At 37.8% G+C, this 27948-nt stretch overlaps 1 long non-coding RNA gene across 2 annotated transcripts; it reads right to left on the bottom strand.

The window, feature by feature from the left end:
- Positions 1-338: 338 nt before the first annotated feature.
- LOC110597967 (uncharacterized) lies at positions 339-27516 on the bottom strand. Of its 2 annotated transcripts, none has more exons than XR_002483761.3 (5): positions 27220-27516; positions 13414-13510; positions 11458-11677; positions 3150-10346; positions 339-1078 (listed from the first exon to the last, which is right to left on the bottom strand). It is a non-coding gene; the product is annotated as an uncharacterized LOC110597967 (long non-coding RNA). The 2 variants fall into 2 exon arrangements; XR_013436988.1 differs by lacking the exon at positions 27220-27516 and adding an exon at positions 14188-21432.
- Positions 27517-27948: the final 432 nt, after the last annotated feature.

The raw sequence follows: 27948 nt of genomic DNA, 5'->3' as shown, positions 1-27948 counted from the left end.
TGGGATTTAAAGCTTGTCTTAAGCTGCTTCCAAATCAATAAAATTTTCCATTTGGTATGAAGTGGAAAAAAAAAAAAAGAACCTTTATGCTGTTTTCTTAAATGTCTCCTACCGACAGTTCAACATTGTATTTAATGAGCTGCTCCATTATGCCTAAACTGGAAGCATGCATTAATCAACGCTGTGCTTCCTAACCTCCTCTGCCTGGTGAGGAGAATAGAGTTTCTTTCAGATAATTGCTGTGGTTCCAGAAGATAAAACATCCCTGCCTACTGAGGGATGCATTAGTTAGCGTGAAGACTAAGATGCTATAAACAAAGAGACTCCAAAGCACAGGGTTTAAAGAAAGCAAAAATTTATTTCTGACTCAAATACTTTCTGCAGTAGGCAGTGTAGACTGGCAGGAGAGTCCAGTCTACAAAGATATTTAGGGCTCAGTTTCATGCTATAGTTTTGCTTTCCCACCTTTCAAGTCATTGTTCTTGTCTGAATGTTCAAAGCTGTTCCGTACAAGGAGAAGAAGAAACAATATGGAGGAAGATATGTTCAATTTCTTACAACTCAGGTCCAGAATTAGAACTCATCCCTTGTTCAGAGTCCACTGGCAAGAGTTCCATTACATGGCCAAAGAGAGTTGCAAGAGAAACTAAAAAATGTAGTTTTCTCTAAGGCAGCAGCTATATTTCCCAGTATAATTCTTACATGGAGGAAGATGAGAAAAGATGTCAGCAGATGGTATCAAATCTCTTCCAAAGACTTCGTCGTATTAATGCAATCTAGAGTATTTACTCTTGGAAGCTTAAAATGATTTATGTTAGATGTAGAATTTACAAAGTTGTTTAAACCATTTTCAGTTCTGAACGTTTGCATGAGAGATCACGCTGGCCCCTTCTCGATAAATTTGGGCATTGTTTTAGCATTTACAAAACAGTATTTTATACCCAACTTTAAGATAAAATTGATTTCTATTGGAACAGATGCTGGAAAATAGCATGGGAAACACATTAGATAATATTTCATAAATTTGTTGAAGCAGGAAATACAAAGCAATGCCTGTCGATTTTCCCGGATATCTCCTCTGAAAGCAAAAGAGATATTTAAGATTGCAGGAGACAGAATATTCTGTAATATATAACAGCTGTTCATTGCTGCACACTGGTCCAGACAGCGAAAGGGTAGAGAGAAAAGTGGGGAGAGAATGAGACAGAAGAGACACAATCTCACATAACAAAATTAATTTACTAAGTAGAAATGTGCAAGGAGTACAAGAAATTGCTTTGCTAAAGGAATACATTTGGAGGCTGAATGAAAGTCCACTTCCTGGTATGATCATTTCCCCATTCCCTCCCTTCTCTCAGTGAATCCCTTTTTAGCTCTAGAAATTGAACCACTTTTGGTCAGCATATGTAGTTTTGGCTTTTTTTTTTTAATTCGTTCTCCACTGCCTGTGTTATTTCATTCTGTCTTAGGTTGATAAAGCAATTTACTAGTAAATTTTGGAGATTGTACCATCTTTTATTTTGATTTTATTTCAATAAATGAACTACTTCTTAAAAAAGTGTTTCATGCTATATGTACATTTTTTGAAAATCAAATTAAATTTGTATTGATTCAGGATTTCATTAGCTGTTATTTTTATGTATTTTTTTTTCTTTGAGCATTTTATGATACTCCTAAGGGTCCTCTGGGAGATCACAAAAAAAAATAAGTAGGAAATTGTTGCTCTAAAAGGATTAGAATTGCAGTTATAGTGAATGCAGTTCTCTTAGGCCAGACAGAAAAAAGATAACAGCCATTATTTGCACTTGTAAATTCCTCCATTATATTTGCAAAGATCTTACAGGAGATATTCTCTGAGGCATCCTGGTGTGTGAATCACTTTCTCAGGTAAAAGGAAACCACCCAAACTCTGTCCATAATAAGTGGCATTGAGTGACTGCAGGAAACTTCATCATCAAAGAAAATTAATTATTCCTTACCTTCAATCTGTCAATGACAAGAAAGAAGACAGCCCTATTCCAGAGAAACTCCACAAGGGCAAACAAACACATGCTTCAGGATAACTTTTAACCAAGAAGTTTTTCAGCACACCTTGTGGGAAATTCTCCGGGCATGATGTAGAATTTACAAAGTTGTTTAAACCACCTGCCCTGACTCCTCTGGTGTGGAGTGGGCAGGTCTGATTTCAATGGCCAGCACTGGCATCACTGCATAGCTATTTCCTCGGGAGCCTTGAGCCCATCCTTTCTGGAGGCACAACAGGATGGAAGGGACAAAGGAGCCTCTGGAAGCCACACTCGTTAATAAAGATCCCAGAAGCCTTCCTCTCAGGTTCTATGACTCCCCCACTGTGTTCTGACCTTTCTACAGACTTCTCCAGAGAGATGAAGTTTATTCAATCCACTGAGGTGACTTGTTTCATAACACATCATATCGCCTTCTTGGTGGTCCATTTTCCTAGTAAAATCTTCTGGGATCACCTCCCAAATTTCTTATCATCTAATCTTTGGTTCAGGTTAGAGGCCTATGAGAATGCAAACCAAGACCAGTCCCAAACATTGAATGTTTCAGTAATTCAATGTTCATTGACCTGTTCCATACAGAGAGTCCTTAGCTCTTCACTGGACAAGAATAACAGCCTTATGCAGAGATTAAATATTGAGAGAAAGAGGGTCCTTCAAAGCCATCTACCTGCCCCTGCACTATATTTTATGGATGAGGAAACTGAGGCAGAGGGTAACCTGTTTCTCTCAGGGATGAGGGGCCCAGGGGTGAGGAACATAAGCTCAAGTGAGTTAGATTACTTATTTGAACTCCTGGTTCCCCCTACTTCTGAGCATTTATGAGCATATCTAATTAGCATTTGGTGAATGTGGAAGTAGAAGAGGTAGAGTGCAAAGAATAAGAAAAAAAATGGAAATGGTCCCTGAACACAAGTAAAATACAACTGGATCATCACAAAACAATCACAGAAAGAAAAGTATTTTAGATAGAGACAAGAAATATATATATATATATATATATATATATATATATATATATATATATATATCATTGATGATAGTGCACAAATGCAAACCTAAGCACTAGAACTTGAAATTCTTAAGGAGCACAGGTCACAAGCTGCATTACATGATTTGAAACTTAACTCTATCTCTTATTGACTAGTGACTTTGGGCAGTTCAACTCTTCTGCGCCTCCAACTCTTTTTCTGAAAAATGAAAAAGATAGTAAGAGTACCCAGCAAAGTATTGTTATGCAAATTAAAACAGGTCATGTATATAAAGCAACGGGTCCACATGAAGCTCAATGAACATCAGCTCCCGACAGTATTATTGGCAAAGAAGAAGCCATAAAGTGCAAGTCCCCCACTCTCCCATTCTCCCTAATTCTCCCTCCTAAGAGAAGAGCTTCACCACACCCAATCAGAGGTGGAGGTGACCAACATTCAATTTCATACCTAATATACAATTACTATGATAAATTTAAAAATTTTCATTCAAATGGTACACTAACAAATTAGTTCCTCAAGCATGTTTTTTTTCATTTAATACATAAGACAATACAATTTATTCCATAACAGTTTTATGTTATTCTGACACAGTGTAGAACAACTGTTTTATGTGTGTTTTGTCTGCTTAATAAACTAACATTAATCTTAAGTTGAAGCTTAAGAAGGAGAATCAAGCCTGGGAAATTCAAATCCAATTGGAATGCTCAATTTGCAGTTTTAAACTACCATGTAGATTAGAAAATTATCATAATTAATGATCTTCTTTAATAAAAAAATTGTTATCAGGTAGATAAGAGGAATGAATTTTAAGATCTACAGAAGAGCAGAATGATCACGGTTGATAATAATTTATTGTATATTTCAAAAAAAATTAGAGTAAATTTTAAAAGTCTTACCATAAAACTGACATGTATATGAAGTGACATATATGTTAATTGACTGATTTATTTATTATATATTTTGAATATGTATATCTCAAAATACAACATTGTAACCTATAAATGTATACAATTATGATTTGTTAATCATGCTAATAATTAAACAATTAAAAATCAAACAGAACTAATCCAGTGGTAAGAGATAACCAATATTAACACATCCATATGAGGTCCTGTGGCCATATAAATCTCAGTGGATTAACACCTACTGACATGAAAGATACTCTGGCTAAATTGCCAAGGGGTAAGAATATGCTACAAAATATCTTGAACAAGGTGACTATGTCCCTGTGAAAATTCTGGTCTGATATAGTTTAGAAACCAGTGTCAATAGTAGTTACTTTTGGAAGACAAGCTTTTGAGGAATTTCCTTCTCTTTTTCATATACTTTCAAATTTTGCATGTGGTGTATGCCTTCATTTTTGTAATTATTAAAACACTTAAATATTTTAAAATGTCAATAATTGGGCAGACATTAATGAACATAAATAAATAATAATAAATAAATAGTATAGCTATTTATAAATAGTATAGCTAGAACTATTCAAGTACCATCCCTTATTGCTGAGTGCTCTTATTTAGTATTTGTTTCTCTGTGATCACATTAGTCCTTAAAGTGTACACTATATATACATATATACATATATATGTATATATATATATATGTGTGTGTATGTATATATACTTTATATATGCATTAATATACTTTATACATATATACTTAATATATATATGTGTGTGTGTATTTATATATATATATATATATGTATGTATGTGTATATATAAATTTTAGTGAACTTTAGGAATGTACTTCTCAAGCAAAAGATTGAAATAGAAACAAGGACTGTTTAGAATGCTTTCCAGAATCCATCCTCCGTACTCTTTTAATTAGAACAGGCTCAGGAGAGACATAAAAATAAAATTATTGACTCATCTGAAATTAAAGATCCTCATTGTGTTTTCTTCAAGAAATGCAGCATGACTCTTGTTAAATAATGATTTTCCCATTTTAATTACATTAAATTCTGCCTTCCTAAGTTCCTGCTGTCATTCTAATTAAAGGAAAATTTCTCATTTTTGGTACAGCAGGCCTATTTTGATACAGTTATAAAACCTCCACACAGTCTACCAGAGGTGTTTTGCACTTTAAAGTAGGTGACATTATTCTTTATTGAAAGATAAATAAAGTGCTTAAAATGCCCTGAAGGTGGTATGTAAGAAAAGACACAGATATACTTGCTTCATCACTTGACCTGATTTAAAAAAAAAATATATATATATATACATATATATATATATATATTCCTAATTAAGCTAGTGCAACCATGCATTAATGCTTTAAAAATTTCTTAGGTATAGGTACAAAACTTTAGATATGTCCTTATTTTGTTTTTTATTGACACCTAATTACTGTACATATATGAGGTCTCATGAGATGTTTTTGTTTGTTTATTTGTTTTACCTAGTTGTATATTACAGAAGAATGCATTTCAATTCATCATACACAAATAGAGTGCAACATTTTAATTTTCTGGTTGTACACAATGTAGAGACACACCATTCATGCAATTAAACATGTACCTAGGGTAATGATGTCCATCTCATTCTACCATCTTTCCTATCCCCACAGTCCCTCACTACCCTTCCCTTTGCCCAATCCAAAGTTCCTCCATACTTCTGGCATCATAGATCCAAATCCACTAATCAAAGAAAACATTTGGCCTTTAGTTTTTTGGGTATTGGCTTACTTTGCTTAGCATAATAATCTCCAACTCCCTCCATTTACCTGCAAATGCCATAATTTTATTCTCTTTTAATGCTTAGTAATATTCCATTGTGTATATATAGCACAGTTTCTTTATCCATTCATCTACTGATGGGCATCTAGGTTGTTTCCACAGTTTAGCTATTGTGAATTCAGCTACTATAAAAATTGGTGTGGCTGTGTCACTATATATGCTGATTTTAAGTTCTTTGTGTGTAGACCAAGGAGTGGGACAGTGGGTCAAATGGTGGTTCCATTCCAAGTTTTCTGAGGAATCTCTATTCAGCTTTCCAAAGTTGTTGCACCAATTTGCAATCCCACCAGCAATGCATGAGTGTACCTTTTCCCCTCAACCTCTCCAACACTTATCGTTGCTTGTATTCTTGATAACTGCCATTCTGACTAGAGTGAGATGAAATCTTAAAGTAATTTTGATTTGCATTTCTCTAATTACTAAAGATGTTAAACTTTTTAAAAATGTTTGTTGATCACTTGTATCTCTTCATATGATGTTTTGATGCATGTAAATTTTGTGTAATGATCAAATTCGGTAAGTAGCATGTTCATCAATTTTAGCATTCATTATTTCTTTATAGCAATAAATCCTCTTTAAAAAGTTTCTCTTCTCATCGTTTGGAAATCTACACCATATTATCACGATCTGTAGTCATTCTCTTATGATATAGAACAAACATCTCTCTTTGAGATTTTGCCTTCAGAGTTCACATATGTGTGAGATCATCATCTTTCTCTGCCTGGCTTATTGCCCTTACTATCCTCCTGCTTCATCCATGTTGTTGAAAATTACAGGATTTCATTTTTTATTGCTGAGTAGTATTTCCTGGTCTATATATACCATATTTTATTCATGATTTTACCCACTTAGAGACACTTAGGTTGATCCCATACCCTGGCTATTGGGAATTTATTAGTAATAAACCCACAGTATAAATGTTTCTTTAACATATGAATTTCATTTCCTTTGGATATGACCCGTAGTAGTATTGTTGAATCATATGGTAGCTGATTTTTAAAGAATTTGTGAGAAAACTCCATACTATTTTTCATAATGGCTGTACAAATTTATCTTCCCACTGAAAGTGTATAAGAGATCCCTTTTATCCACATCATTGCCAACACTTGTTATCTTTTGGGTTTTGGACAATAGTCATTCTAGGTAGAGTAATATCTCACTGAGATTTTGACATGCATTTGTCTGATATCAGTGATGTTGCGCATTTTTAGATAAAAATGTTGGACATTTTGATGTTATGAGAAATATTTAACACGAATTTTTGCCCATTTTAAATCTATTTTCTATATCAATATTGTGTTATTTGAATTCTTTTTATGTTATGCAATTCAATCCCTTATCGGATATTAATTTTCACAACATAAATATGAGCAATGTTTCCATTTATTTGTGTCTTCTTCAATTTCTCTGATCAGTGTTTTATAGTTTCAATTCTAGAGATCCTTCATCTTTTTTATTAAATCTATTCAAATTGTAGTTATTTTAAACATCATTTTATTTCTATTTTGGATACTTCTAATTTTTGCATATTGATTTTTATGCTAATCATAATGGGTTTTCAATAGAGCATTCAGGATTTTAGTATATAAGACCTTGCAATCTGCAAATAGGGACAATTGTGTGTGTGTGTGTGTGTGTGTGTGTGTGTGTGTGTGTTTCCAATTTGGATGCCTTTTGTCTCTTTCTCTTACCTAAAGCTCTGGCTGGAACTTCCAGTGTATGTTGAATAGAAGTGGTGAAATTGAGTCAGACATGTTCTTGAGAAAACATCAAATGGAAATAGACACCATTGTGGTCTTTCTAGTAGCTTTTCCTCCTTTTTTGCTAAGATGTTGAAAGTTCTATACAATTACTCAAGAAAGCCCATTATTCAAACTCGAGGGTGATATTCTAAGAATAACAAACTGGATATCCTGTTTGACTCTGACTGCATGACTTCATTCAATTAACATTTTAAGCAATCAGCATTAGCAAAATGTGAAAATAAAAAACATGATGAAAGGATACAAACTACAAAAAGAAATGGCTCCTGCTCTCAAGCAAAATAAGCCTGGGTTAGCACAAGATGAACAATCAGAAACAGAAGTGTTTTATATCGAGGGAGAAAATAGAGACAATGTAGAGTTAAAAAAACAAGAACCTAAACACTAGAACAGGCATTCAGTCCATTTATATTTTCATAAGTGTACTTTAAAAAGACATTTGGAGCACTGACATAATCAAGCCATTAAATGGATATCGCCAATACAAAGAACTAACAAACTTTGACCAGCGTAGTAGACAATACTACATATGGAATGACCTTAATAGAATGTAACATGAGATATATGGAAGCCATAAACCAGAGATAAAATTAATTTGTTGTAGAACTCTATAAGAAAGAGTGAATTTCAACCTGGAAAGTCCAGTCAAGTTTCATGAAAATAAATATCACATGAAAAATAATAAACTTATGCTGAAGATTTATTTCACTCAATATACTTGTGTCCTATCTAATGTAAGTCCAATAAGCCTAATCTAAGTTTTGGTATTAAAATGAACAACAGTAGCAAAAAAATGACAAAACAGCTATGTCCCTAGGGGGTTCTGTATCAAATACAGGAGGAGAGGACATATATAGTTAATAAGAAAGGGTGTGCTTAGCAATAAAATTGCAATATATTGTGGCGTAACTCATACCCCAGACCAAAAATGATTCCCATCTTATGTCCAAGTGAATAAAAGATGCATATTTGGACATTTTGAAGGATGGTAGTTAGAGAAAAATCATTTATTAAAAGAAATAGAGAAAATGATCAGTAATTATTATGGAGATTTGAGATTCAGGGAAAGAATTATCAGAAAAGATTATTCTAAATTTTTTTTTTAAATTTTGATATATAGTGTAAAAAATCTGTCTTTCCAATGAACCCTCCAGAAAAAAAATCTATCATGCTTATCAAAATTATTTTTGGACTTAAGGTTTTGCTGCAGATGTCATAACATGTGCTGGGAAAGGCTTTCGATACGTGAAAGTCATAGCCCTCAAGGGTCCAAAAACATTCAGGTGACAATGTCCTAAGGAAATTTCAAATTACTGAGCCCCAAATGCAACTTCTGTCTCTGTTCCCTAAAGCTAATGGTCCTGCTGTGTCCCAGTGAAGGGTACTGATGGTAAGCAGATGTCTCAAGCCAGCAGCCTGAGCATCATCCTTGACATCTCCTTTCTCCTTATTCTCTAAGTCAGTAAAGCGGCTTCCAGGCAGCTGGACACCATATCATTCCTCTGATTCTGTTCCCTTCTATCTATCCCCACAGCATGAGATCATACCATCGCTGATTTACCAAGAATCCCTGTGTTATCCTCTTACCTGTATAGACCAACCCCATCCTCCCCTCCAACCTGTTTTCCGTATTGTACCATAGTGACCCTATGTCAGATTGTGAAGAGGCAAGGGAAATAATGAATGAGCTGGCAACATAGGACTATGGATACGAAGTTGGAAACAGAGGATCTGAACATTGATTTCAGAGATGGAGCTAGAGGCCTCAGTAACAGGTCAACAAAACTGATTTCCCCAAGGAAATACAAAGACTCAAAACAAAAAAATTCAGATCCATGTTCAGGTTTTGTTTCTCCACTCCACACCACTTTGTGCCTAAAAATGTACTCTTGGTCTTCCTACTGCATACCACTAAAAAAAAAAAAAAAATTGTTCCCTTTCTTTATTATTTTCAAATTAACAAAGGATATATTAAATTGTCTAGGGAAAAATAGCATACTTAAACATTATTCAAATATTAGGTACTAAAATGGGCCATCAGCATGCAGGGAAGAGAAATGTCTTTTTTGTTCTGAAAATAGTGTCAATACAGAAGTATTCCACTGAATTTTTGATCAATGTGGCAGGGATACAAAAGCATTCATATTAACTCCTTACTGACCACGCCACGGATACTTTGCCTAGACAGTGGGCTAACAGACACTAAAAGTGATGTTTTCACCTGCTACCTTTGGGGCACATCGTTGGAAATGTGAGAGCACTGAATACTAAACCCCATGAAAGAGATCTCACTTGCACTCGTGGCTGATGTCACTCACATCCTTCCCAGGGAGGGTGGACCTCAAAGCACATGCTCAGCCAAAAGCTAGAGCAGGCCTTTGAACCACTGTATAGTAACAAAGAAAAGAAAAGAAAAACTCCCACATTTCATGATATCAGATGGAAAAGAAACACTGCAGGAAAATTCTCCAAGTCATGAAGAAATCCAGAAAAAGAGTCAAGGTGCAAAGTGGAATGCGATTTCCCAAAGGAAGAAACTAGGTTTCGGAAAACTTTGTTTTCAAAAGTCTTCTCGCAGAGGACTTGAGTCAATGTCTTATTTTATCCAAATTGGCTTTCACTCCTACAACTATTATTAGAGTTGCTGAGTTTTGCTTGTAAGTGTTGTAGGTCCTGTGGTTTCCACATTTTGTCAAAAAAAAACAGAATCACCTGAAAATATTTCAGTGGTTGAGATGTGCAATGAATCCAGCCTTCTGTTGGAATGCTCCTTTGATTCTGTTAGCTTTTTGTTCTACCTTCCTGCTGGTTCTTGTCTCTCTTCTCTCTAATTCTGAATGTGGTTAGGAGAAAAGAAAGGCAACATAAAAGTCTATTTTGGGGCCAAATAACACCACCCATGACTAACCATATACTGTATTTGTGACTTTGGACATTTTTATCATTGCCAACTTCTGTGCCCACAAATTGCTGCTACTAAATAAGAAACTTCCACTTTATATATGTATGGCCTAAATTCAACACATTGATATATACATTTTCTTTTCGCTGTAACATAGGAGGCTCTCTTATTGCTCTCCCCTTTTCCTTCCTTCTCTTTTTCTTTCTCTCTGTATTTTTTTCTCTTCTTTCTTTCATTGAAGGAAACTGAAGGATAATAGTAAGTTATCAACAGCAATTTATTTTTAGAGATGTTCAAGTTACATCTACTTAAAGCTGTATGGATAGAATGAGTATGATTTGGAAATCGAACATAAATAAGACCAGCAGAAATCTCTGAAATTGCAGGGTAGAATGTCATTTTAGGATTGAAATGTGGAGAAAAATGGGGAAGCAAGATGGTACTGCCACAAACAAATGCAGAGGTTAAATGAATTGTTATTTCAAATCCTACTTGGTCTAAGATAATATGTTTAAAGAAGTAAATGATGAACTTGACCTTTTGTCTCATTTTAAAAATCATATGCAATTCCCTAGAAGGGAAGAGTCCTTCTATCTTACCAGAATGAAAGCAAGATTGGTCATGAAATGAAATGATGAGTGAAGCTCTAAGTTGGGATGAAACAGGGTAGGCAAAGTCAAACGTGTAGAGTCAATACGTCTTGGAATTTGGAATGAAAATATTGAAGTCACTTAGTGACTCAGGCTCCTATCATACCACCTAGCAAGAGCATACTCTGTTTTGAAAATGGGTCTTAGCAGCTTAAGCTTGTGGTGATATAGCACGGATTTATGTCTCGGATTTTACATCATTCATAGGGCTGGGTAGGAATGTAAACTGGAGTGTCTGGTTCTACATCTCATTTTGATTTTGTTGTTCTTGGCCCTGAAGTAGCTATCTAAGGTGGTGGAGAGGAACTGCCCTGACTCTACACCCACAGGCATGGAGATAAACAGCATTTTCAAGGTGACTCCCACAGAGGAAGGTGAGCCAGAGTGTACACCTGGGATCCTTCTTCCTCAACATCCCAGATAGACTGCCTTCTTTACTGCTGTCTGAGGTCGAGCAACTCATCATGGAAAATTTTCTGTGGTACTGTTGAAGGCCGTATGAGGCACATTCTGACATCCTTCACTTTTCCAAGGTGGGTACCAGAGATGAACATATGGTTGCCAGTGTCTGTGGTGGTTGTGTAGAAGACAGGACAGAGAGAGGTCCCAGCACTGAGAAGATAAAAAATAGGAAGGAGGATAAAACTCCAATCTGCCTATTATGGTTGTCAGGCAAGGAAAAAGAGAGCCCAAACACGGATAATATCGACAGCTGTGAGGGAAGAACAGTTCTCATTGATTATTGCTGGAGTATCCCAAAGTCAATTTGACTCTAAGGTTTTCAGTTGCTTGTCCACATACTTTGATGGAATACAAGCCCTTTGCAACAGGATTTTACAAAGGACCATTTTTTTTTTTTTGAGGATTTAAAAAATAAACAGAATTGCTTGAAACACTGGAGTGGCTTCCTGTGCGAATTTTCAGCTTAATAATTCGTACTGGTGTGAAAGAGAAATCTGTTTCTCTTTCCCTGAGATAAATATCCATCTCGCTGGGCTCTCATCTGTTCTTCTCTCATTATGTAGCAAGCTTTTAGAGATCATTTCCTATGCCCAAATAACTGAGCTACACAGAAGTAATGCACTTGTGTTTCACCCCCTTGAGATTTAGTGGTTTTATTTTTATGACTGAGGTTACTTGTTCTCACTTTGATATTACACTACAGATGATTTAAAGGCAATTACTACACAGTCTTTGAGATGCTTCCAAAATTGACTGGCCATTGGCAAACTCGGGATACTTTAATCAAGTGACAGAGTTGAGTATCCTTCATTTAAAATACATGGGTCCAGAAATATTTCAGATTTTGGAATATTGTTATATGTAACAAGATACTTTGGGAATGAAATCCACATCTAAACCCAAAATTAATTTATGTTTCATAGACACAATAGCCTGAAGGTGACTTTATACAATATTTTTTAAATAACATCACAAATGAACCAAAGTTTGTATATGTCAAAGCATCAGACTTATGGGGCAATGTACATCCTCAAAAACTTTCAGAATGGAAGCATTTTGGATTTTAGGTTTTGGATTTGGGATGGACAACTCTATCTTATAATGTGACTCACAGTCTGAATAACAAGATCCATGACCTTCCCAAAGTAAGAAAGTGTTTACCACAAAGAAGCAGACTATTCAAATATGATCTTTATAATTGACCTAAACTTTCTATTAGCAGGACCTGAAGGAAAAGATTCATAACCTGCCCTCAAAAATTTGTAATTACCAAATAGTTATGAGCCAGCTAATAAACACAAGATAATAAAGAAATAGGCAAAAATGTTGAGAGAGAGCTTCTGAGCAGACCTGGAGACCAGGATCCGAGTGTCATTAGTTAATGTGATATGATTCCAGGAGAGATTGGCAGAGGAATGAGGACACAAGACAGGGAGGAGAGGACGTTGGCACGTAGGCACTACCGGGTGAGATCTCTGCCAGCTACTGGAGCAGAATCCCTTTTGGAAATTCCAAGAAAAAGCAAAGAGCACTCCTTGGAGTAGGCCCAGCTGAGCTGCTGCTTGCAGGGGGCATTGACTGTGCAAGCAAGGAACACAGATCAAATTTCCACATTGGAAGAAAAAGAAAAGAAAAACAAATGGGGAAGTCAGGGAGGCCCGGGTGTTTTCAGGAAGTCTTGTGCTCACATAGGGGTGACTGCTGAGGGCAAAGCATGGGGCTTTAAGAGCTTCTCCCTAATATAGACAAGACATTGTGGAGGAAGTGCTTCTGGTAAAGGTGGAGGAGTGGGCTCTTTCCCAAGAAACCCTGACTAACCCTACACAGGGCCTGGAGGAAAGACAGAACGGACAATGAGACTTACTTGACCAACCAGAAAATGGTACCTTGTAAAGTGGTTCTGTCCCAAAGGAGAAATCGACCCCATCTTCAGAGCACAGAACTCAGGTGGCTGGGAGCTTCTATCCAGGATCACCGCAGGAACTGGAGAAATCGAGGCCCGGGGTGAATAACGATTGCTGCAAAGCTCATGAAGAAACAAACCCACACCCCTGAATATCTTCCTTTTCTTATCTCCTTCGGGGAAAAAAAAAAAAAAAACTGGAGCTACATTGTCCAGAAGTTGAAGTTTACCGGTTTCTGTTTGGGGTTAGCCTCCCTATTCACTGGCAGTTAGAACTTGAGTGTTAAGGAAGGGCCCCAGGGAGAGCTAATCAGCCCAAGAGAAACTGGTAAACCAGGCTGTCAACTCTGACAGATCCACAGCAGAGTTTCCTCGATGTCAGATGTCAGTCGAGGTCACTCTTCAGTCAACCCAAGCCCCACCTGTTCTACCCACAGCTGGCAATTCACATCCTAGGCCCCATCTCAACCAGGTGAGGACGATGAGAGGTTAAAGAACATTTTAGTTCCTACCATGAAAGTGCAAGACCGATAAGTGGGAAGAAGAGGAGGAGGAGGAGGAGGAGGAGGAGGAGGAGGAGGAGGAGGAGGAGGAGGAGGAGGAGGAGGAGGGGGAGGAGGAGGAGAGAACAAACCCAAGAGGAAGAAGGGAAGCAGATGAAGACACAGAGAAAAGCCTAGAACACCAGAGATGAAATATAGGAAAATAGATTCCCTTAGGTGATGATGAAAGAAGATTCCTGGAGGAAAATTGTGACCTGTGTGTAGAAGACCACGTGTCCCCACTGAAGCTGTGTCATTCAACAGGAGGCCATGTGGGGGACCGTCACCATGATCACTTCTACTGTCTGTCTTTCTCCTCTCCTCCTCCTTCTGTTTCCTCTTCCTCTTGCTCCCCTTCTCCTCCTCCTCCTCTTCTGTGTTTGAGCATTTGCTTCAGTTCCTCCTCCTCCTCCTCCTCCTCCTCTTCCTCCTCTTCTTCTTCTTCCTTCTCCTGCACTTTCTCCTTTGCTTTCCTCCTTCTTCTCCTTCGTCTTCTTCTGAGTTTCTTGAGCATTTGCTTAAGCAAGACCAGGGAAGTACTTTTAAAAATAAACACAGGTGCAGAGTAAAGAATCGGAACCCGGTCCTGCTTTTGTCCTATGATCTTTGGAGGTAGTCTACACCATCCATCCCTTTAGGAGTGTCTTTATTTTGGGTGGTAGCTGGCCACACTCTACAGTTCTAGGGTAGAGGCTGTACCTTTGACCAAGACCATCCTTCCGATTTAGGGTGAGCACATCGGGTCCCACAGCATCAGCTGACTTAGAGACTGAGTTCCAATATGGTCGATCCATCTTCCAATCAATCATGCCCACAGAATGAGGCCCCAATAAAATTTCTGACACACAAGCTAACAGAAGCACTCATGGTTAGTTATACTCCATGCGTATTGTCACATGTTGATGCCAGAGAGTGGCATGCCCTGACTCCATGGGGAGAAGACAACAGAAGCTTCATATGTGGAAACTTCACAGATTCTATGTGTCTCTCCCCTAATCTGTATCCTTTTGTTTTCAGTAATAAGCAGTAACCATGGGGATAAAAAATTTTAGTGAGTTCTGTAAGTCTGTATCACAGATAATTGAGTCTGTGGGTGGTTTTGGTTGAATTGGAAGTAAGTCCACGGGATCATGTCCTCAGAATTACAATGTGGCTAACTCTGGGCACATGAAATCCTAGGAACAGGGAATTTATCCTAAGATAAAGTTAGGAGTATCCTAGATTCACAGAGAATCAACATGCTCTAGTGACACCTTCACTGAAGGCCAAGAGTTTTCAAAAATAGGACAATGGAGGTGTCCCTGGAGGATGTCTCCAAATAGGAAGGGAAAGGATGAGATTATATTTGTTGAAATTGGGTAGAGACTCTCTCAGAAACTATGCAAAATATTAATAGTAGATTCAAATAAATAAACAACAAGAAAGGAAAAAAAGGCAAATGCCAACTTTAAGGAAAACAGAGAGTAAGAAGAGGAAAATGTAATCCCAGCACCCCACACCACAGTGCTGAGGTGTGCATCAAACAAGGTATAAAACTTGAATAGCAATTGAACCTAAAAATCATCCTGTATGGAGAAGAAGGGAAAGAGAAGCCCATATGAAGATATTAAAGAGTGAAAATCTCATATTTGGTGACAGAAGTCAAAAGATAACACCTCAAACTGATAAAGGCAAGAAGAATTATTTGTATATATTACAGAGAAAGGTGAGAAATATGAGATATATAAAATGCTGGATCTAGTAGCTGAAAGAGTTGCACAGAAGGGATGGAGGAAATAGAGATGTAGTGTTGACTTCTATGTTTTCATTTGGTACTATCTAACTTTTAAAAATACATGCATGTATTGTTTTGATATAAAATTACTAATTTAAAAATTGGATGGCTTTGAGGAAAGAAATTAAACCAAGAGGTAATAATTATAAATCTTGTTTAAATTATATGATTTAAATATGAAGAAGCTTAATGTTTTTTGTAGTTCAGAGACTTAAATTGGAAATCTGTAAGGAAGAGTTGACTGAATTAAAATTAGAACATTATAATGGTTTTAAGCTTTAATTTTAGCTTTTTAAACACAATTACTAGATTTCTAACATAGTTTCTCTAAGTTTTCTGTGCACTTATTTAACCATTCCAAAACTAAAATAATCTAAGCTTTTAAAATTGCTAAAGGTAATGGTTATCAAAACAATATGCAAAAACAAACTTAAATCAAACTTGAATGCATTAGTTAAGTGTATGAAGCATGAAGCATACCAACTTACAACTTCCTTTTTCTGAACTTGGATTTCTTTGTCATATGTCATATTAACCTCTTCATATTCTGAAAATTCAAATCCAGTGAGTCTGTAAATATGGATAGTGTTCCGATTATGAGTCAGGAGCTGGGATGGCTCTGTGGCTACACTGTTGCATAACTTTGTATGCAGAGATCATTTTTTTTTTGCAAATTAATTGTGATAGGTGCTTGCAATCTAGGAGGGAGATAAATACTAAATAAAGGAATAAACAATTGAAATTGGTGTTGAGAACTGAGGAGGAAAATTACAGGGTGCTAAGAGGAGCAGTAGAATAGATGGACAAATTTTTTACTGTGGACCCAAGGAAAAGCCTTCCTGAGTAATGAGATATGAGGTAAGAATAATCCTGAACTAGGTAAAATGTGGGGGAAAAAAATAAATAGTTCAGAGATCAACTTTTCAGAAATGTCCTAAGACATGAAGATTTGAACATGATTAGGAATGAGACAGAAGGGCTGGGCCCAAGTGAGCAGCTGGAAAGCTAGAATGGGAGGGACCAGGAGCAAACAGAAGGACAGCCTTGTTGCTTCATGAGAGCTCTGCATCATGAAGCCCAGAGCTGAACAGTGGTAAGTGAGAACAGGAAGGAAAGAAGGAGCCCAAACAGGGTTTGGCCTCATCTTCGGAAAACTCTCAACTCCTTGAAATCAGGCCTCTCCTCACATTTCCCTTCTCATCTGGTGCCATAATGTCTCCAGCTCCTAGAAGCCACCATTGCCTTATTTTAGGTGGTTGGGAGCATCCCTTTATAGAGTTGGGAGCTTCCCATATAGGAGCCTTCCCTCTGCCTGGAAAGTTCTTCTCTTTCCCCTTTCTGTCGATCCCAAATATTTTTTTAAGGCAAGGTATAAAGTCTCCTTCCTCAGAGTAGTTTTTCCTCAGCTCTTAATCCAAACCAAGTTCTGCTTTATCCATGCATCGTTCAGATTTTCCTCATGGAACCTGTCTCTGTGCCCCATTTATACGCTTCTGCTAAATGGAAAAACAATTATCCGTGGCATCTAAAGGGTCAGGATGACTCTTAAATGTGAACCAATAAACCTGATGTACAGTTAGGGTTTGGTAAATTAGTCTGCATTTGAAAGAAGCCCCCAAAGAATAAACAGATGCTGTGCTATGCGAGAAGGTTCCGTTTAAACCACTTTTCCACTCTGCGATGTTGCAACACACCCATAGAACCACTGTGCTACTATTCACTTCAATTACAGTGTTAGATAAATGACATGAAATATTCAACACTTTGTTATAAAATAGGCTCTGTGTTAGATGATTTTGCCTAACTTAGGCTAATGGAAGTATTCTATGGTGGTCAGTAGGTTAGGGATGTTAAATACACTTTCAACTTCTCCGTGCATTTATTTAATCATTCCAAAACTGAGATGATTTTAAGCTTATCTTTTCAACATACAATGGGCTTATCAGGATGTAACCAGATTATAAATTGAGCATCATCTGTGTGTTGTTTTTATACAAAGTTTTAAAACATGCAAAACTTTCTCTGCTGTTGAAAGTCAATATCATGGTGATGGTCTTCGAGAAGGTGGGAAGTGACTGGATGACATCTCTGGGGTTTTGAAGATGTCCTGCTTCCTTTCTGCTGGTTGCCTATAGCAGGATGTTCACTTTGTGCTAATTTATCCTTGAGTTCTACACTTGGGATGTGTAGCATGGTACTGGTAAGTTAAAAAGCTTTGAAATTAGCTAGTATTATCATGGACATAATTTGTAATTATGTATTTATTTGCAGAATTATATACTTGACTACAGGTTCCATGAGGACAAGAACTATAGCTATTCCCTGCACAGCCTATACCTCATATAATTTGTGAAACAAATCAGAACACAAGCCTAAATCTCCCACTCTTCTTTCTAATCAAAACTATCAATCACTTCCCATTTCTTCCAGATTAAAAGTCTGTCCTGGGAATGGGTATATATCTCAGTGGTAGAACACTTGCTTACTAAGCAAGAGACCCTGGGTTTGATCCTTGATAATTAGTACCAGGAAGATAGATAGATAGATGATAGATAGATGGATAGATAAATCAATCGATCGATCGATCGATCGATCTTACCAGTCCTTAGCTGGTCTTGACACCAAGTGCCTCTCTGATTTAACCTTTAACACTTCTATTTCATTTACTACTTTCTAGCCAGACTTAGAGTTAGCGGTTGGACCTACACTGTTAATGTAATAAATTCTTTTAAATTTTCTTTTTTTTCTTGTTTCTTTTTTTTTTTTTAGTATCAGGAGTTGAACTTAGGGACATGTAACCACTGAGCCACTTCTCCAGCCCTTTTTATTTTTTATTTTGAGACAGGGTCTCACTAAGTTGCTTAGGACCTCACTAAGTTGCTGAAGCTGACCTTGAACATGGGATCCTTCTGCCTCAGCCTCTGAATGGCTGGGATTACAAAAGTGCACTACCATGCCTGGTCAAATGATTTTCATTTTAAATGATCAATTTTATGTTATGTTGTTGAGAGCCACAGCCAAAGGGGCCCCAGCAAACTTCTAGCTGCCAGCAAACTTCCAGCTGCCGGCTGATGATCCAGCTGCCAGCAAACTTCCAGCTGCCGGCTGATGATTGGCTCACAGTGGCCCCAGCAACATCTAGCTGATTGGCTCCTCTGCGGTGATGTTCATTGGGCTATTTCCCTGCCCTTCAGACTGCCAGCTGATAATTGGCTCACAGCGGCCCCAGCAACATCTAGCTGATTGGCTCCTCTGCAGTGATGTTCATTGGGCTGTTTCCCTGCCCTTCAGACTGCCAGCTGATGATTGGCTCACAGCGGCCCCAGCAACATCTAGCTGATTGGCTCCTCCACGGAGCTGCTTATTGGGGGACTTCTTTGGCTCTGCCCACACAACCCAGCCAATCGGCCTCAAGAGCAGGAGGATTGTGGGAGGTGGTGAGGTTGGTGTGGGGGTGAGAGGCGTATGAAAGCCGGTGGTGGCAGTTGGGCTCTGAGGGTTTTTTCCCTGAGGAGCTGTTTTGTTTGGCGTTTGTAGTTCTAAAAATAAAGTTAGTTTCTTTTGACAAGTGGCTCCTGAATTGTGCCTAGCCAGACTTCGGCATTATGTTAATTTCATTTCATTTTTTTTAAAGTGGAAATACTAGAGCCAAACTGACTCAGTTTCAATCCTGGCTCTTGTTGTTTAGCTGTGGAATTTCTGACGTATTGCTTCACCTCTTGGTGCCTCCATTTCCTCAGGCATAATATTTGTGTAACAGTAGTACTTACCACCTGAGATTGCTGTATTCAGTAAGTACATGTAAAAATACAAAGCATATATAAAATAAGCACAAAAGAAACATTATCTTAAGTAAAAGCTTATTTTATTTATAAACAGGATAGAGATCTGAGCCCTTCTTTTATAAAATAACTATAAATTATATTAATTCTTAAAGGGGAATCTCCTTTTGGGAGGGATAATGGACAATACTAACTCAACTGCTTCAAGCCATAGATAGTTAAAGCCTCCAGATTTGTCTAAAGCAGTGAGCTGTAGTTACTGGTTAGCCCTGGCTCCAATATCCCCAGTGCCTAGGTGCACCTCTTCTTCCTTACTTTTAAAGGAGGCCCTCCTGTATATGGAAGTAGTCAAATACCAACATGGCTCAGATATGGCACATAACTGAATTTCTTTACACTCTTATGTTGTTATCATAGGATGTAAAGGATGAATGAATGAGACACTTTTTTTCTTTCAAAGATTTCATCAGAGATACAGTGCTTTAGCAATTGAGCCAGTGCATGGAAATTACAGTAAAAAAATATAAAGGTGATATTTTAAGTTCTTCTTTTCCTATTTTTATGCCTTTAATTTCTTTCATCTGTCTAATTGCTCTGGCTAGTATTTCAAGGACTAAATTAAATAGAAGTGTTGAGAGAGGGCATCCCTGTCTTGTTCCAGATTTTAGTGGGAATGCCTTCAGTTTTTCTCCATTTAGAATGATGCTAGCCTGAGGCTTAGCATATATAGCTTTTACAATGTTGAGGTAAGTTCCTGTTATCCATAGTTTTTCTAGTGTTTTGAACATAAAGGGATGCTGTACTTTGTCGAATACTTTTTCTGCATCTATGGAGACGATCAAATGGTTCTTATCTGTAAGTCTATTGATGGGGTAAATAATATTTATTGATTTCCATATATTGAACCAGCCTTGCATCCCAGGGATGAATCCTACTTGATCATGGTGCACAATTTTTTTGATATGATTTTGTATTCGATTCGCCAGGATTTTATTGAGGATTTTTGCATCTGATTTATACAATGAAAACTACAGAACCCTAAAGAGAGAGATAGAAGAAGATCTTACAAGATGGAAAAATGTACCCTGTTCATGGATAGGCAGAACCAACATCATCAAAATGGCAATATTACCCAAAGTTCTCTACAGGTTCAACACAATGCCAATCAAAATCCCAATGGCATTTCTTGTAGAAATAGATAAAGCTATCATGAAATTCATATGGAAAAACAAAAGACCCAGAATAGCAAAAGCAATTCTAAGCAGGAAGTGTGAATCAAGAGGTATAGGGATACCAGATTTCAAACTGTACTACAGAGCAATAGTAACAAAAACAGCATGGTACTGGTACCAAAACAGGCAGGTGAACCAATGGTACAGAATAGAGGACACAGAGACCAATCCACAAAGTTACAACTTTCTTATATTTGATAAAGGGGCTAAAGGCATGCAATGGAGAAAGAATAGCATCTTCAACAAATGGTGCTGGGAAAGCTGGAAATCCATATGCAACAAAATGAAGCTGAACCCCTTTCTCGCCATGCACAAAAGTTAATTCAAAATGGAACAAGGAGCTAGATATCAAATCAGAGACTCTGCACCTGATAGAAGAAAAAGTTGGCTCCGATCTACATATTGTGGGGTTGGGCTCCAAATTCCTTAATAGGACGCCCATAGCCCAAGAGTTAAATACAAGAATAAACAAATGGGACTTACTTAAACTAAAAAGTTTTTTCTCAGCAAGAGAAACAATAAGAGAGGTAAATAGGGAACCTACATCCTGGGAACAAATTTTTACTCCCCACACTTCAGATAGAGCCCTAACATCCAGAATATACAAAGAACTCAAAAAATTAAACAATAAGATAACAAACAACCCTATCAACAAATGGGCCAAGGACCTGAACAGACACTTCTCAGAGGAGGACATACAATCAATCAATAAGTATATGAAAAAATGCTCACCATCTCTAGCAGTAAGAGAAATGCAAATCAAAACCACCCTAAGATACCATCTCACTCCAGTAAGATTGGCAGCCATTATGAAGTCAAGTAACAATAAGTGCTGGCGAGGATGTGGGGAAAAGGGTACACTTGTACATTGCTGGTGGGACTGCAAATTGGTGCGGCCAATATGGAAAGCAGTATGGAGATTCCTAGGAAAGCTGGGAATGGAACCACCATTTGACCCAGCTATCGCCCTTCTAGGTCTATTCCCTGAGGACCTTAAAAGAGCATATTATAGGGATACTGCCACATCAATGATCATAGCAGCACAATTCACAATAGCTAGACTTTGGAATCAACCTAGATGCCCTTCAATAGATGAATGGATTAAAAAACTGTGGCATTTATACACAATGGAGTATTACGCAGCACTAAAAAAATGATAAAATCATGGATCTTGCAGGGAAATGAATGACATTAGAGCAGATAATGCTAAGTGAAGCTAGCCAATCCTTAAAAATCAAATGCCAAATGTCTTCTTTGATATAAAGAGAGCAACTAAGATCAGAACAGGGAAGAAGAGCATGAGGAAAAGATTAACATTAAACAGAGACGAGTGGGGTGGGAGAAAGGGAGAGAGAAGGGAAACTGTATGGAAATGGAAGGAGACCCTCACTGTTACACAAAATTATATATAAGAGTTTGTCAGGGGAAAGGGGGAAAAAAACAAGGGAGAGAATTAAACAATAGCAGATGGGGTAGAGAGGGAAGATGAGAGGGAAGGGGAGGGGGGATAGTAGGGCATAGGAAAGGTAGCAGAATACAACAGTCATTAATATGGTATTATGTAAAAATGTGGATGTGTAACCGATGTGATTCTGCAACTTGTATTTGGGGTAAAAAAATGGGAGTTCATAACCCACTTGAATCAAATGTATGGAAGATGATATGTCATGAGCTTTGTGATGTTTTGAACAACCAATAAAAAAAATATAAAGGTGTGTGTAATCATAACTGTGGTGCTGAAAAGTGGAATGATAAGGACAATTCCTAATCCAAATGGTATTTTGCTGAAATTTGAAGAAATTCGTTTAAGATTGCACTCCAGTTTTGTTAGACAGTGTACTGTATCCATGTGCTGAGGACAACACTAAATACTAAGCTGATCATTGCAGATGCTTTGAATGAAATTAAGAGAAGATGGGCCCATTATTCAGCTCAGTCCTATAGTCTGAAGCTATGAATTGCAGATTGGATGGCTTATAAGAGAGCATCATTCATTGATACATTCACTCATTCCATGAGCATGCATCCAGCTCCCCTCAGTGCCAGGCACAGTGCTAGATATTGAGGTTGCAGGTAAACAGAGCAAAGATCTTATAACTAAATAAATAAAGCAACTGGAGAGTTGATCATTGAGACAGTGGCCAGGAGGGAACTCTGCAGGGTATTATGAAGTGGTGACTTAGATTAGATGGACAGAATGAATAGCAACAGCCCCAGCAGGGAGGGGAGACAGTTGAAAGTTTATGATCATAGGGCAGATGGAAGGCCACTATGACTTGGGCTGTGCGGGTGATTCTGACTTTGTACTTCAGAACACACTGGACAATGTCTACAGACATTTTTGGTTATCACAAGGAGGGAGGAGGGACTACTGACATCTAGTGGATCAAGGACAGGGAAGTTGCTAGATATCCAACAATGCACAGGACAGCCTCCACAACAAAGAATTTCTTGTACAAAATGTCAAAAGTTTTGAGGTTAAGAAGCACCAGGTTGCAATGACATCAGTAGAGCTACAGAAAAGAAAATAGATTAAAGACATATTGTTGATGTTAAAAATAGTGTCTGAAAATAAAAATTATATATATATATATATGGAAGGAGGAAAGCAAAGGAGAAATCAAAACCGATCTCCAGTTTTAATAGCTGGATAGAAGGTGATGTTCATACTGAAATGAGTTTGAGATGCTGTGTCAGTTAGAAATGGTAATTAGAGTCAGCTGCATGAATTTGGAGTTTAGAGGCAAGATTTGAGCAAAGAATTTGGGGATCCAATACATGACATCACCTAGCCAAAAAAAAAAAAATGTATAAAGATGCAGCCAAGAAATCAGGATTTTAATCTTAAATCAATGACACATTCCCAGTAGTCTCTAAAAGCCACTTGATCTTTTGCTTTCAGTGTTCTGAGTAACATTAAAAGTGTACTCAAGTATTCTCACATTTTGAAAACATAGTTGTAACACTGGAGTTCCTTAACTTACTGTAAGCTATTTTTCTTTGTATCTAGTTATTTTCTAGAAATTAAGTAATTTTAAATGGATTAGTGTCTAAGTAATGCCAACAGCTCTCATGGGAGCACAAAGCTACATGCTACTGTGTTGCTTTATTATTAACCAGGGTATATGAATTTAAGCTTGAAATGTATGGAATGGGGAAATGGTAGTGTGCATTCAGTTGGGCATTTTTATTCTTGAGAGTACTATGAAATATTGTGAATCAAGAATGATTACCATCGTTGTTTCTGATAAAAAATAACAGGATTCATATATCCACAAAATACAGTTCTGGTGAAGAGCACAAAACAAATTAGCAGCAGCTGATGATCACTCAACAGTAACTCAACACCCTGAGCCTCTGCACATGAGCAGCGAACAGAGTCATTTGAACAAGGAAATAAATTTTTAGTTTTAAGCTTTATGGAATTCTATAGATGGTAGAGAAAAGTAACTTAAGCATTCCACTTATTCTTTAAGAAACTTTGTTTAGGAAATACAATCTCTCCATCTCTAATAACTGAAAAGAACTGTTTACTCATAGCCTGAAGTTGTACAGCCAAAAAGTGGTAGAATTTTCTTAAATAGTAGTGAATCAATTGAACCAACTTACTGTTACCATACCATTAATTGGACTAGTATGGTCCACTCATTTCCAACTAAACAGAATAATTTAGTCTATACCATTTGGGGCCTATTTAAAATAAAAGGTAAGGAAGCACAGCAAAATAGAATAGTCATTATTATTGCTGTATGTATATATGTGACTGCATGACCAATGTAATTCTGCAACCTGTACACTCAGAAAAATGAGAAATTATACCCCATCTGATTCAAATGTATGATACGATAAGATCATTGTACTGTTATATGCGACTAATTAAAACAAAAAAATAAAATAAAATAGAAGGTAAGCATAGATTTATTTAACCAAAAATATAATTAAAACAAATTGATATATACTGAGAAATAAGGACCTCTGAAAGTATTACATATGGAGTAGTTAAAATGTTCCTACAATAGACTTGCTGTATTATTATTATTCTCATTTTACAAATGAATATATAAAATCCTGGAGAGTTTATAGTCAGTATACATTAGGTTAAGCTGTAGTAACAAATATTTCAAAATTATAATGGATGAAAACATAAAATTGAGCTACCACTGATTTATCAATAGTTTTCTATTGATCTGACAACTACTCAGAGGAACTTCCCTGCAAAATGTAAATCAAAGATCCAGGTTGTTTCCACCTGAATCTCTAGAACTCATAGTTTTCAGAGTTCCTCTAGCGGGAGAACAGAGTCTGAAAGTCTGCACAGGATCTTTTCATTGCCTTCTTTTCACATGCAAGTTATATATACCGCTTTCACACACATATTTTAGTGGCTAAAAATAGCCACATGATTTTACCTAAATGAATGGTTCAGGTTTTCATATGCCAGGGAAGGGGAGAACTGGATGGGGTAAGCACCAGCAATCTACTACAATAAGATAGAGCACTTTAAACAAAGGTGAAAAATTAGAAGTGGTTCAAACCAGGATTAAAAATACCATGTGCTTAGAAGATGATTTTACTGTAGACCTTGGATTCTTAAGGTCTAGTTTTGCAATATCTTCTATTTATTGACCTTGAACGTACCAAGAAAGAAATAGATGACTACATGTGCTTAATGTGCACAAATCTTTAGGCTTAAAAATAAACCTTCTAATAATTTCTACATTTATTCTTGATTTAAGAAAGACCAATCACTTGTAAACTACCCATTTGTTGAGTTTTGAAATACTGATTTTTGTACAAGAGCATCTCAAACTCCTGAATGAGGATTTTTTTCCTTTACTTCATGCCCCTTTAATATCATTTTGAAAACACATCACACTTCTTTAATGCCCATAAGTATCAGGATAGCACCAGCTCTATCCCTGCTGTGTCTTTAGGTCTTGGCACAATGCCTCACAGGAAGGAAGACCCCCAATAAATATGCATTCAATAAATGAATGAGTGAATAAATAAATGGGGAGTTTGCTGAAGCAGATCATCCCATTTTTGATGTCCTTAGAATTGATCCCCAAATAAATGAAATTTATTCTTCTTCAATTCCATACAACATTCTGATTTTCTTTTTCTTTTTTTTCCCCTTTGGTGCTGGGGATCAAACCCAGAGCCTCATGAATGCAAGTACTTGAACAAGCTGCACGTCAGCCCTGTTATTTCTTCTCATTTAACTGACATTGAGTAAAGCTGCTTTCTTTTAGCACAGGATCTCTTCCGATTTCTGAAGTTAGCTAGCATATGCTCTTAATTCCTGATTTCCTCTTTCCATGCATAAAATGCACCCCTAAACCCACAAAAATCACTCTTCTTATCTAAGGTAGTATTATATGTTGTCAACTCTCATCCTGAGGTGTCCAGAACTAGGTATGCTACTTGAGGTGTGAACTAACCAATTAACTAGCTTCCTGCAAAAAGATTCTAACCTCCCTTAGAACATAGAGGTGCATTAATCCCATTACAAGGCCTTTGGGAAAAAGCAGAATGTCTGACACCACATACAAAAAGGAATGAATGAAAGAATGAATACTTTCTTTCTTTTTCTTTTTTTCTTCTCCATTTTTTTTAATCAGGGATTGAACCTGGGGCTTATTGGGGCCATTTTAAAAAAATTATTTATTTTTAAATTTTGAGACAGTGTCTCAATACATTGTGGAGGGCCTCCCTACATTGCTGAGGCTGGCTTTGAATTTGTAATCCTCCTGCCTCAGCCTCTAGAGTCCCCCGGATTACAGCCGTGAGCCACCGCTACCAGAGGAATGAACAGATTTTAAGATAGAACTCTTTCATAATTATTTCCTATCTAGGATCATGTAACTGTGGACGTTCTTGTGAATCAACTCAGTTTAGATCACTTCTCCAAAAAATTCTTAAGTAGAAAAAGAAATAGATCTCTATGAGATGTTAATACAGAACTAGCAAACATTTATATAGAACATATTCCCCACAAAGCTCAAAGGAAATTAAGGCAAAATGATCAAATGCTGATTTCCCCAGGGAGGTGTCCTTGTCCTTCCACAGAGAAATAGTCTCCAAACCTACATTGTTAAAATAGCTTATTTCCAGTGTTCAAATGTGACAGTCAAAAGAAATTAAGAAAAGCAGTGGCGCTGGAAGCTGCCTCTTTCCCAGTTCTGCACTTATAAATGGAAGCAATTTAGGAGACATTATCTCAGGTCCAAACAGGAAAGGAGCCACTACAATCTTAGAGTACTAAAGGGTTCCCATCTCTGTCCTCCTCCTTCTCCTCCTCTTAGTCTTCATTCTTATAAGAGTTAAAACGGGATCTCGGATCATTTTCTGAAATACTGCCCTCGGAGACCGCAATTTTCCATCAAGTGATGGAACGAATCGTAGCTGGCCATTTCTAGGACCCCCCAACAGGCGCACAGGGACAGCACCGCCACTCACAGAGAACGGAGGAGGCTGCCTCTGTTCAGACCCATAGGTTGGATTTGATCTGTCTTGAGGACTCAACACTCAATCGACTTTCCCGGCAGCACATCACAAAGTTGAAGGAGAGAAAGAATAAGCGTGCGTGTGTGAGCGTGTGAGTGTGTCTGGATCCGTGGGGTTGGGGCGGGCAGTAAATAAAGGGTGGGGCCAACGAGGGGAGGAGAGAAGCAAGGATTGAAAGAAGCCAGAGCGTGGCTGGGATCCCAGTTAACCTGCTGGAGCTCCTCAGGCTTGCTCAGAGACCCTGCACCAACTCACCCAGTCCCCTCCTTCTTGGTTCGCCGTTCCCCCCTTCCTCTCCTTCACTGATTGCACCCTCCACCAATCCACCCCCTCCCACTTTTGCATCTGACCAGAGGACGAATGAGGGAGACGTTCCCGCAGATTGGGGCAGCAACTTTACTCAGCTGGTCTCTGGGCTCAGGCAGCAGGAGCGCGCTGATCCTCCGCGGTCTGCGGCCCAGGGAGGAGGAGGAGCAGCAGTGATGGGCTAGCGACAGGAGCCAGGAGCCCCGAGTGAGCTCAGCCTTGCCATCCAGCTCCGCGTTCCCACGCCGGTTCCCTCCATCCCGCTCCGTGGGAGAGTGGTCAGGGTGCAGACCCGGAGCATCCAGGGAGGATGAGGCGGGGACCTGGCCCGAGTGGGGTGCATCTCGCGGGCGTGCGGCAGCGGCTGTGTTTGGG

Source organism: Ictidomys tridecemlineatus, chromosome 3, assembly GCF_052094955.1.
Source record: "Ictidomys tridecemlineatus isolate mIctTri1 chromosome 3, mIctTri1.hap1, whole genome shotgun sequence".
Taxonomy (NCBI): domain Eukaryota; kingdom Metazoa; phylum Chordata; class Mammalia; order Rodentia; family Sciuridae; genus Ictidomys; species Ictidomys tridecemlineatus.
This window is presented reverse-complemented; position numbering and strand designations above follow the sequence as displayed.